At 36.7% G+C, this 11,670-nt stretch overlaps 1 long non-coding RNA gene across 2 annotated transcripts; it reads left to right on the forward strand.

Annotated features, from left to right (window-relative positions):
• The first annotated feature begins 378 nt into the window (after positions 1 to 378).
• On the forward strand, positions 379 to 11,248 carry LOC138870062 (uncharacterized). 2 transcript variants are annotated; one of them, XR_011400285.1, is made up of 3 exons: positions 381 to 1,172; positions 3,034 to 3,125; positions 10,937 to 11,248. It is a non-coding gene; the product is annotated as an uncharacterized lncRNA (long non-coding RNA). The 2 variants fall into 2 exon arrangements; XR_011400284.1 differs by lacking the exon at positions 10,937 to 11,248 and having other exon boundaries at positions 379 to 1,172; positions 3,034 to 3,384.
• The last annotated feature ends 422 nt before the right edge of the window (positions 11,249 to 11,670 follow it).

Below are 11,670 nucleotides of genomic sequence, written 5' to 3' on the forward strand. Positions count from 1 at the left end.
CCCATGTGAACAACAAAAAGAAAAGAAAATAAGAGATAAAAATTGAAGAAGAAAAACGAGACGGGGAAGAAAGATAAAAGAGAAAGAAGGAAAAGGACAAAGGGAAGAAAGATAGAAAATAAAGAAAGAAAAAGTTGGACAAAAATATAAGGTTAATGCACTGCATACTAAATATTGGTTGAACTTCTAAATTCTAATAACCAAAATTTCTTACACATGCTAAAATGGATTGCATGTCGCTCTTGGAAGAGCTGGGCCAACTCACTTTTCTAGTTTTTAATAAAAGTTTCGTTGACTAGCCGAAAAAAAAGATTCTGAAAGTTTTATTAAGATTCAAAAGCTGAAGTCTCCTTCAATATCTTTTTGAGTGCACTCATAAGGTGTTTATTATAAATGGTAGCCTTAGTTTAAATTTTAGTCAGACTCTCATTACTATCAAACCACGTGCTTTTGTTAAGACTCAAAATTTGAAATCTTAGTCACATGGTTTTGGCTGCCATTTCTTCTCTCTCTCTCCTCGACTCTACATGCTCTCTCTCTCTCCGCCCGACCTTTTAGGCCTAACGATCACTTCTGCCGGTGAAAATCTCTAGTGCATGTGCCAGCGTCCACCAGCCGACCAAGTAAACACCCATCTCTCTCTCTATATATATAATCTCTCTACCCGCCTTTCTCTAATTCTTACCCCTTTCTTCTACCCCTCCCTAACCCTGGCAATAGCCAAACCGGCCACCATTCCATTGCCGGCAACCGTTCCACTAGGCGACCATCCCGCTGCCGCCGCCCCTCCTTTTCCTTCTTCTCTTTATTCCCGGCTAAAGCCTCCCCCCCAAATCATCTCTATGCTTCTTTTATTCTTTCTCCTTTTCTCTGTCTACTATTTTATGGGCCCATTGTTTTTCTCTCCGGTGACATTAGACCGGTACCCCCTAAATACTTTGTGCCACGAGTGGTAACAGTGATAGTCTTGCCTCTCCCCTTCTATTTTTTTTGGTCCCATGGTATTTTTGCTTGTTTTTAAGGTAGTATTTTGTGGTTATTGGAGACAGGCGGGATGCGCACACACGTAGAAACGTAGCAGACTAGACCGGTTGGCATTACCAAGGGCTGGTGGGAGTTCCGGAAGGTAGTGCGTCAGGTTACGCGTCCTCGGGTTGTTACGCCCAACAATAGTACGTCCTACAGTATTATATTACAATGATATTATGCTCTGCAGTAATATGTTACGATGGTGTTACGTCCTGTGGTATTAAGTTACGATAGTGTTGCATCATGCAGTATTTTACGTGAAATTTGTCGTAAGGTAATTGACATCAGTCAAAGTAAAAGATTATTTGGAGATTATAAGAATTATGCTATTTCACAAGTGATGAATAAATTCGTAAAGGTGAAAGGGGAAGTAAGTCAAAGAAAATGAATTTTTCATCCAAGTTTGGCATATTGGGGTAAAATACGGCCCGAGCAATAATAACCGATAATTATGAACTAGTACCATGCAACGTACCATATGACCATGATAGTATAATATATAAAGTAAATATGAAGTATTTTAAAAATAACTAGAATTTTTAAGAAATTTGTGGTAATTTTTAAATTATGCGGGTAATTGGTTAATTACCGAGTAACAGGACACTACCTAATTACCTAATAAGTGGATAAAGTTTTATACTTTCCACCCCACCCCACGTGGCAGCAAGCCAATTCTTGCACAAATGACTCTTAAATCATTTTGGTTAGGTGGCAACATGACTACAAAACACTTCATTTTCTATATATCTTCAATCTTGCCTTTTCAATCATCACAACAACCTAGTGTGCTCTTTTGGCTTTTGACTATTGATTCTTATCTTTTTTTTTATGAAAATGTGTTGCTGCATAGTGAATAATTTTATTACCATGATGTTAGAGACTTGCATATCAAAGAAAATCTGGCTTGACTTTTAACCAAAATTTAAAATGAGTTTCAAAGCCCAAAATCAGAAAATGACATTGAAAGAGGTCGAAAGTTGCTTTTGAGTGTTGATCCGTTATTACTGCAATTGGTACTCATGCTATTTCCACCATATGCTCGTTGATAGTCTAAAAAGTCGCTTGTTGCCGTGTTATTACTTTCTTGTACTCTGAGAGAGTACGGTGCAACCTTTTCCAAGAATATCATACAGATTTTTCCTTATTCAGGTATGATAAGGCTATCCCTTCTTTCTTTTGGCATGATCCACACGATATGAATGAAACGTGCAAATGCACAAATTTCATAAATGACTCTATTCATAGAAGTAATAGAAATATCTATGTTCTTTAATTTCCATGTGTTATAATATTTTATCATCTGTTCATGAGTCTCATAAAAATACGAAAGTTGAAAGATGTTACTTTATGATATTGCTCAAGACGCAAAATGGTCTTTGACATTCCGAATGATTTTATTGACGTACATTTCATGCATTGCATTCATGTGCATTGACCCCTGACCAGATGGCGTTATATACGCGTATATATGTAAATATATGTATATGGGATATGGGAAAAGGTTATGGCGTTATATATGCACCACCACCTGATCAGCTGGTATATGATGATGATGTTGCCCACAGTGGCTGAAATATGATCCAAACGACGTTATATACGTATATATATGTATGTACTCAAACAGCGTTATATACGCGTATATATGTATGTATATATATGTATATGGGATATGGGAAAGGTTATGGCGTTATATATGCACCACCACCTGATCAGCTGGTATACGATGATGATTTTGCCCACAGTGTCCGATATGATATGATGGGATGCCCTCAGAGGCTGATGATGTTGTGAAACATGTACATATGCACGACATGTCATTCATACGCATATGCATGACGTTAAAAGTAATTTAGGATTTACAAAGTTATTCAGACTTACAGGTTGAGTCATGTACTTTATATGTCTTCCATGTCTCTTATGTATTTATTTGTGTGTCTTACATACTCGGTACATTATTCGTACTGACATCCTTTTGCCTGGGGACACTGCGTTTCTTGCCCGCAGGTCCCGCTAGACAGGTCGAGAGCCCTCCAAGTAGGCTATCAGCTCAGCAGAAGATATTGGTGCGCTCAATTTGCTTCGGAGTTGCTCGTTTGGTTAGTATGATTTAAACGTGTATTGTTTGGTATGGCGGGACTCTGTCCCGACCTTTATGGCATTTATGTATTCTTAGAGGCTTGTAGACATGTGTCGTGTACATAAAAGATTGTACGGCCTTGTAGGCCTATGTTTTGACTTTATAAAGGATTATGTTGTCCTATTAGGCCCGTATGTCACATGTATATGATGATGTAGTAAGAAAGATACGTTACGTTGGTGATGGATGAATTGATTGGGTCAGTTGACATTTTCGAAGGATATTGCAAATATGCTAATAGATCTCTTTATGAGACACCAGATGGTGCACTCTGAAATAGTGCACCCAGATATGAGTACTACAAAGACATGCACTATAAGCCTTGAAGGGATAAATATTACTTTAGTGTGGCTCATGTCCCTAGTAAAGAGAGAACTTTAAGCAACTTGAAGAGGCATTGGATAGAGCAAAGGGAAGCTAAGAGTAAAGGAATGTGTTGTTCAAGTTTTTAGAATAAAATGATAGGCATAAATGTTAGCGGGAAACAAGAAAAGAGTTAATAAAGCATTATGAGTAAGATGTGATACATGGATGACAATGGTATATCAAAAGATGACAATATTACAAAAATCTATAGTCAAGTAAAGGAAGAAACGAGAAGTGACAGGCCTTAGGATAACAAAAGAGTATAAGCCATACAATCATGTCCTCATTTCAAGAAATAAATTCTCAACACTAGCATAATTACCAAGAGGGAAAGTTAGACCCCAAAGTAATAGAGCCAGTACGGATTGGTGAATAAGATAAACTAAATATGAATTTGGGACTGAGTGATTTGATAATAGTCAGCATCATGAGAATTTCAGATCGCGTTCCAGCAATAATAAGACGGACAACAGAAGAAGATTCATGAGAATTCAGAGAATGGTTATTTAGGAAGACACTTCCCTAAAACAAGCAATGTTATAAAAGTTAAGCTTAAGGGATTGTATGTACCAGTTACATTAAGTGTCACCCTCGCAAGTAAGGAAATTTGTTATCCTTGGTACAGAAGGATTGTCGCAAGGCTAGTAAGAGTCATCGATGATGTGAAAGGATGCCAAAGATGAAAAGGTGAAACATCTATAGGCAGGTCGTCGTAGCTCCAACTTTCAGTACTCCCTTAAAAGAGGGGAATATGGAAGTATAAAAGGAAGAATTTGATAAAAATAAGAAAGGAATGAAATTGAATTTATCCAGAATGCTACAGATATGCTACGATTCCAGAACATTATATAAACGTGACGTCAAGGAGAAGTAGTAAGGGTTCCTGCCCGAGATGTTATTGATAATTAAGGAGCCAGTGCAAGACGTAAGTTAAGGCCAAGGAAATAACCTAAGAAAGATTTCGCGGAATAGTGACATGAGGATGGGCCAACGAGCAGTTAGTAGTTAATTCAGGGAGAGCCTAGTATGGCTAGTCAAGAAGTTACAGACAAATCAGTAGATCATGCAAGATAAATATAGTATACCCCAACATGGAGAATTCAGCCTCGCAGAAATGTCATTATAATACTGGAGATATATTCAAATAAGAGTCAGGGTAGTTAAAGGTACCGTATGATTTTTACGGAAATAAATAAGAGTGACACTTGAAGACAGTGAAAATATTATTTCAAAAGCAACCCTACAAGCACAAGGACGTGGAAGTAAGTAACTACGAATAAGTATAGGCAAGGAAGGACATCAGAAGGTCCGTCGAGTATACAATGTAATAGGCTCACAACTTTACAGGAGTCAGAGTGTCTTCCCTAAGTACTACGATGAAGGACTAACTGAAGAAACAAGGAAGAGGCTTCAACCTAAGCACAACGACCTAAAGAGGAAATTATCATGTAACAACAAGTCTCACAACAATATTGTAAGCACTCCAAAGGAAAGGGGTACATACCGTGGTTAATGAACGGGAAGTAAAATTAAAAGTAATATTCGAGATCATATGAGTTGCACGAAAACTCTGGTATGCGTGGCAACTAAGATAAGCTAAGTATGCACGTAAAAAAGGGGCAAAAAGACCACGAAAAGTAATAGCTTACGTTAAAGGAAGCGAAGAAGGAACCAAAGGAATTATTAAATAAATGATCCCGAGTTGATGACATTATGAACTCACTTAAGAGTTTGGAGTTCTATACCTGCAGCATTTACAGCCGTAGGAGATTCCGGTATACGTTAAAAGAAGGAATTGAGCCCAGGTCATAGACGAAGGATTGAATTATTAAAAGATTTTATCATGGATATCGCTCATCGCCTATGAAAGGATAAAGTAATAACTAATACCAGGAGTCGCATATCGGAAGATAGCTTAAGCCTACATAAAAGCTGATCAGAAAAAAAAGAAACTAAAGAGTTACATCGACTAAGCAAAACAGAAGGGACCACGAGAATTATAGGCCTCAGGATCACTCTTAAGTAGCAGAGGCATAAGAGAGATAGTGCAGTAGCCATAGTTTATAACGGCTCTACGATGAAACTAACTGAAGAGTACTAGCCGCATAAGAATTCATTATGAAGCTCCCACCGGATTGTGTATATACCAGAGGTGTGAGTATTATAATAGATCTTCAAGTTATGGACGTGAATTACACCTAGGTGGAAGGGAGGTTATGAAGGATATAAAAGATATGATACGAGATTTTAAGTAAGTAAGGTAAAAGTGAACAACGTACGAGATACTCAAATGCAGAAAGTTGTGAATAGTCCATACTTCGGATAAAAGGCTATAAACGCGAAGATCCAATAACCAGGAGTGATAGAGGCATCGTCGGCGACATGTCTTCCAGCCAATGATTTCTAAATACTGAGAGATCTAGTTAAGAAAGTAGAGAAAAGTTAGAGACGATGTAATGTCTTGCTTGACATTCCAGTATAACCTAAGGAAATCTATGGTGCAAACAACTTGAAGGAAAGTTTATATATGAATATGTATAGGTCACAAGCTAAGGTATGGTAGAGCGACAAAGTTTTAAGGAAACATGAGTAAGAATGAGGAAAGGCAAGGGAAAAGGTGAGGAGAATAGATACATCCTCGGGATTAAGCCCATGAAAACAAGAAGAGCTGATTGTTTCTCTAAGTGATAGAAAGCTCAGAATAGCCTGAATGAACTCAAAGGAGTCTAAGACTAGTAGCATTTAGAAAAGATGAAATGCTGCCCTGATAATACAATGACGGTGTAATTATGATGGATAAAGGATGACGTTTAGGCCTTCGAGTGAGTAATGATTTGAAGAGGATTTCATGGATTGTACGAGATCCAAATACCCACATAAGTGAATCATATTGGGATGCTATAAAATACAGCCATTGAAGTATAGTATCACCCCTAAGTGGATCAGGAAAATCACTTCAAATATTCCTCGATGGAAGGTAAGCCCTAGTGGCAAGGTATGACGTAAGAAATTTCAAGTTATCAGTGGTATATTATAGATTAATATTGAGGTGAATCAACAATGAATGGACAGAAGTTACAAACTATGAGATGAGATTATGCCGCCATTCTTAAGACGAATAGTAATGAAAGAGCATTGAAGGAATGAGATTTATACCTAATGGATATGCAACAAAAGTAACTGGGAGCTTGGTAAGCATACCTCAGTAGAGGTAGATTGAAGTAAAAATTATGGTATAGTATAAAACATGTAAATGCAGTAAAGTCATATGAATGGATAATCAGATCTATGAAATATGATATGGCCATATTCGCAAGTTCTACAAAGTATCAAGCAAAGGACTGCCAGAGAGGCATCCTATTAATCCTTGTATATAAAAAGTAAGCCTAGAAATTGACTAAAAGATAATAGGAAAAAGGAAAGATGACTCGCATAAGTGCACTTACAAAGCCAGGGTCATACAGGCTGCATGACAGGAGGTAGTAGCGGTTGCAAGATTAGGAAGATTTCGACCACAGGTCATGATACGAGCAAAAAGACTAAAGGGGGGAATACCCCTAGACTTTGGATTTATTCATAGAGCAACTGCTTAAATGGCAAGAAGAGTATTAAGGTATTCGCAAGAGCTATAAGTTACGAAAATGATAAGAACATCAGTCAACATTCGAGGACGAATGTTCCATAGGGGGGAATGATGTTACGCCCCGCAATATTACGTCAATATTACGTCATACAGTATTATATTATGACGATGTTATGCTCTGCAGTAATATGTTACTATGATGTTACGTCTTGCGGTATTAAGTTACGATAGTGTTGCATCCTGCAGTATTTTACGTGGAATTTGTCGTAAGGTAATTGACATCAGTCCAAGTAAAAGATTATTTGGAGATTATAAGGATTATGCTATTTCACAAGTGATGAATAAATTCGTAAAGGTGAAAGGGGAAGTAAGTCAAAGAAAATGAATTTTTCATCCAAGTTTGGCATATTGGGGGAAAATACGGCCCGAGCAATAATACCTGATAATTATGAACTAGTACCATGCAAGGTACCATATGACCATGGTAGTATAATATATAAAGTATATATGAAGTATTTTCAAAATAACTAGAATTTTTAAGAATTTGTGGTAATTTTTAAATTATTCGGGTAATTGGTTAATTACCGAGTAACAGGACACTACCTAATTACCTAATAAGTGGATAAAGATTTATATTTTCCACCCCACCCCACGTGGCAGTAAGCCAATTCTTGCACAAATGACTCTTAAATCATTTTGGTCAGGTGGCAACATGATTACAAAACACTTCATTTTCTATATATCTTTAATCTTGCCTTTTCAATCATCACAACAACCTAGTGTGCTCTTTTGGCTTTTGACTATTGATTCTCATCTTTTCTTTATGAAAATGTGTTTCAGCATAGTGAATCATTTTATTACCATGATTTGCACATCAAAGAAAATCTGGCTTGACTTTTAACCAAATTTTAAAATGAGTTTCAAAGCCCAAAATCAGATAATGACATTGAAAGAGGTCGAAAGTTGCTTTTGGGTGTTGATCCATTATTACTGCAATTGGCACTCATGCTATTTACACCATTTGCTCGTTGATAGTCTAAAAAGTCGCTTGTTGCCGTGTTATTACTTTCTTGTATTCTAAGAGAGCACGGTGCAACCTTTTCCAAGAATATCATACAAATTTTTCCCTACTCAGGTATGATAAGGCTATCCTTTCTTTCTTTTGGCATGATCCATACGATACGAATGAAACGTGCAAATGTACAAATTTCATAAATGACTCTACTCATAAAAGTAATAAAAATATCTATGTTCTTTAATTTCCATGTGTCATAATATTTTATCATCAGTTCATGGGTCTCAGAAAAATACGAAAGTTGAAAAGATGTTACTTTATGATATTGCTCAAGAGGCAAAATGGTCTTATGATATTCCGAATGATTTTATTGACGTACTTTTCATGCATTGCATTCATGTGCATTGATCCATGACCAGATAACATTATATACGCGTATATGTGTAAATATATGTATATGGGATATGGAAAAAGGTTACGGCATTATATACGCACCACCACCTGATCAGCTGGTATATGATGATTGTGAGCACGTGATTTTTGCGCTATATGTAATACTCCAACAAATTCAAAACAAAATAATTTCTTTCATTATTTGCCATTTTTGTGAATTTTGTGGCATTTTCTGTTAATTGTTTGCATTTGTCTGCGCATTTTTATTTTTTGTTTAATTAATGAAAAATACAAAATATGATGCATTTGCATTTAGGATTTAATTTTTGCATTTTTGAATTAATTAGTTATTTAGTATTTTATAAAAATGGAAAAATCACAAAAAATAGTTTAAATTTGCATTTTTAATTAGCCTTGATCTTGAATAGTTTTCTTTTGTTAATTTATTTTTAATTAATGAGTTAATTATTATTTTAGGGTTAATTAGTTTTTTTTTAGTTCTAGGAATTAATTTTGATTTTCATTATGTTTTGAAAAAAAAGGGAAAAAGGAAAAAAGAGTTTTTGAATTAAAATTGGCTTTGTATAATGAAAAGGGTTTGGGCCAGTTTTCAAATTAATTTCCCAGGCCCAAATCCCCCAATCCGCCAAAACTAGCCCAAACCTTTCCCCTTTAAAAATCCGAGCATGCTCAGCCCAAAATTTGTCCAAACCCGTCCTCTCTACCACTTAACCAAACGACCCCGTTCCTGATCCAAACATCCCCGTTTTGAAGCTCTTTGATCTGGGCCGTTGTTTTTTGGTTAATCAGACGGCTGGGAACTAGGGTATTATTGGTATATATCTGTCTGAACGCCATTACCCCCATCTCGTCTCTTTTAGAGGCTAATCCCCAACTAACCCTAACTGAGCTGCCCCAAATTCCCACCACCTCAGACCGGCGATGCCACCTCCGATGACCACTATATTCACACCTTAAACTCCTCATCCCCTCCACAATCCCAATCCACAACAAACTTCGTTCGAACACACTCAGAATCCCTCGAATCTGAGGTTGAAGTCACAAACCCTAACGCCGCCCTCATTTTCTACGGTGGCACCACCGCCTCTGTTCACCACCAAATTGACACCAGAACCGCCATGACCCCCTTGTACCAAATCCACACTCCGTTCCCCTCGAATTTTGCTAGAATATCTCGAATCTTAAGTCTAAGGTTCGAGCCCCAGAAGCCAAAGCCAACGCTGCGTATGCAACGGTGTTTTCCAAGTTTTATGAGTGTTCCGGACCAGTTCTACCATGAAATAGCATTATTCGACAAAGAACAAGTAGTTGACGATATTCGGGGTTTAAATAGGAAAGTTAGTCGAAGGGTCGAGCCCGAGTTGGTGAGTTTCTTTCTTTCATTTCGTTTACGCTTGTGATTCCTTCATCTTTCTTTCCTCTTCTCTTCTTCTCTTTTCCTCCGGTTAATTAAAATAAAATTGAACGTGTTTTCTAGCTGAGATCGAGTACTGTCCGTTTTGTTCCTTCTCAATTTTCCGTTCCAAGTTGGTTTTGTGATTTTTGTTTGGTCGGTCTAGTTCTTTTGTTGACAGCACGATTAATTTCTGATTTCATTTTGTTTGTTTAGCCCTGTTAGTTTAATTAGTAGTATATGACAATTTAGTCCCTTAGCTTAGGTTTTAAGTTTTCTGAAAGTTGTTTTAGTCATTTTCCTGCTGTTTGCCATAGTCTGCTCAACCTGGGTTCATTTCATTTGGGTTATGAATTCATTTCATAAACCATTCTAAAGAGTTCGAATGGATTTTTCGAGCCCAAGTCTGGTTTGATCATTGGGTCATTTGACCCATGACACATTTGAGGTCCCAGGGGTAATAAACATGGTTGTTAAGGGTAATATGGGTAGTATAGGTAAGGGAATCATTTGTAACAACCTAAGGAAACTTCTAGGAAGCTAGGGTAGGGGCTAATATGAAAATCTGAGTTTTAAGCTAAGGGTATTTGAGCAGAAACGAAAATATCAAAAGGTTAAAAATGCAAATCTGAATTCCTTTTATGCTACCCTAATAGTTTGCCTATAAAGGCATCCTAACTTGACACTCAAGGCAGATTTTGGGGAAAGGGCTAAAAATATATAGAAAAGAACGGATAAAAGCGAAAAACTACTGTTCCATTGAAATTCATCGGGGGACTTTGAAGCTTTCACAGTTCTGAATCAAAATCTCTGGTTTATATTGAGTTGGAAATGTTTTAAGCATTCCTGTGGTTAGCGTATGGAGTTATTTTAAAGTTCCTAGGTTGTCTTTTGATTCTTAAACTTGACATTCAAGCTTGGTTTGAGCTGATTTCTGCTGTTGGATACTGTTTTGTTGTTGCTGATTCCCTGCTTTCTGCTTATTTTGTTTTTTCCCAGGTATTTCTTCATACCATTTGCTAACAAATGAGGTGCTACAAGTTAGAACCAGACTGAATCTGCACATAAAGTTGGAGATCTAAGCTGGAATTTGAATAGAAATCATGTTTAAATGTTAAATTCTATTGCTTTTGCATTTTACACCTTTAATTTCCCTGTTATGAAGTATATTATCATCTTCTCTTTCGAATATGTTAAGTCGTTCATCCATGCTCAATGACTTGGGTTTGTTTTTGGCCATTTAGAAAGAACATTTGGATTCTGGCTATGTAAATGGACTGTTAAACATTTTACAAGGATTGATTGCCTGAATATCTTAGTTTGTTTATTTCTCTGTAGTTTGGAACTAGGATCTAGTATGAAGAAGTTTTGGTACTGAATCTGGATTTTTGAAATTGTGATGTTAGAGGGTTTAATTAAATGCATGTTCATATTTGTTTCAGTCTAACTCGAAGCTAGTTTGTGCTTTGGTATTCATTACTGTCCAGATTGCTGAAATAACAAGTATAGGACGAGGTACCATATCTCAATTGGAATTCATGTTAGGGATTGTTTCGTTAGGCCTGAAATCCAAACCATACAATACTGTTTGTTTAAAAGTCAAGGGAGAGTATTAATTTCTGGGTAACAAGGTGATAATGAATAAGTCTCATAGGATAATACCCTCATTACAAGTTTGGTTTTGACATCAAAATGCATTTTGATCATGCTTAAGGATAATCAATTCTAGTCTA

Source organism: Nicotiana sylvestris, chromosome 6, assembly GCF_000393655.2.
Source record: "Nicotiana sylvestris chromosome 6, ASM39365v2, whole genome shotgun sequence".
NCBI classification, from domain to species: Eukaryota; Viridiplantae; Streptophyta; class Magnoliopsida; order Solanales; family Solanaceae; genus Nicotiana; species Nicotiana sylvestris.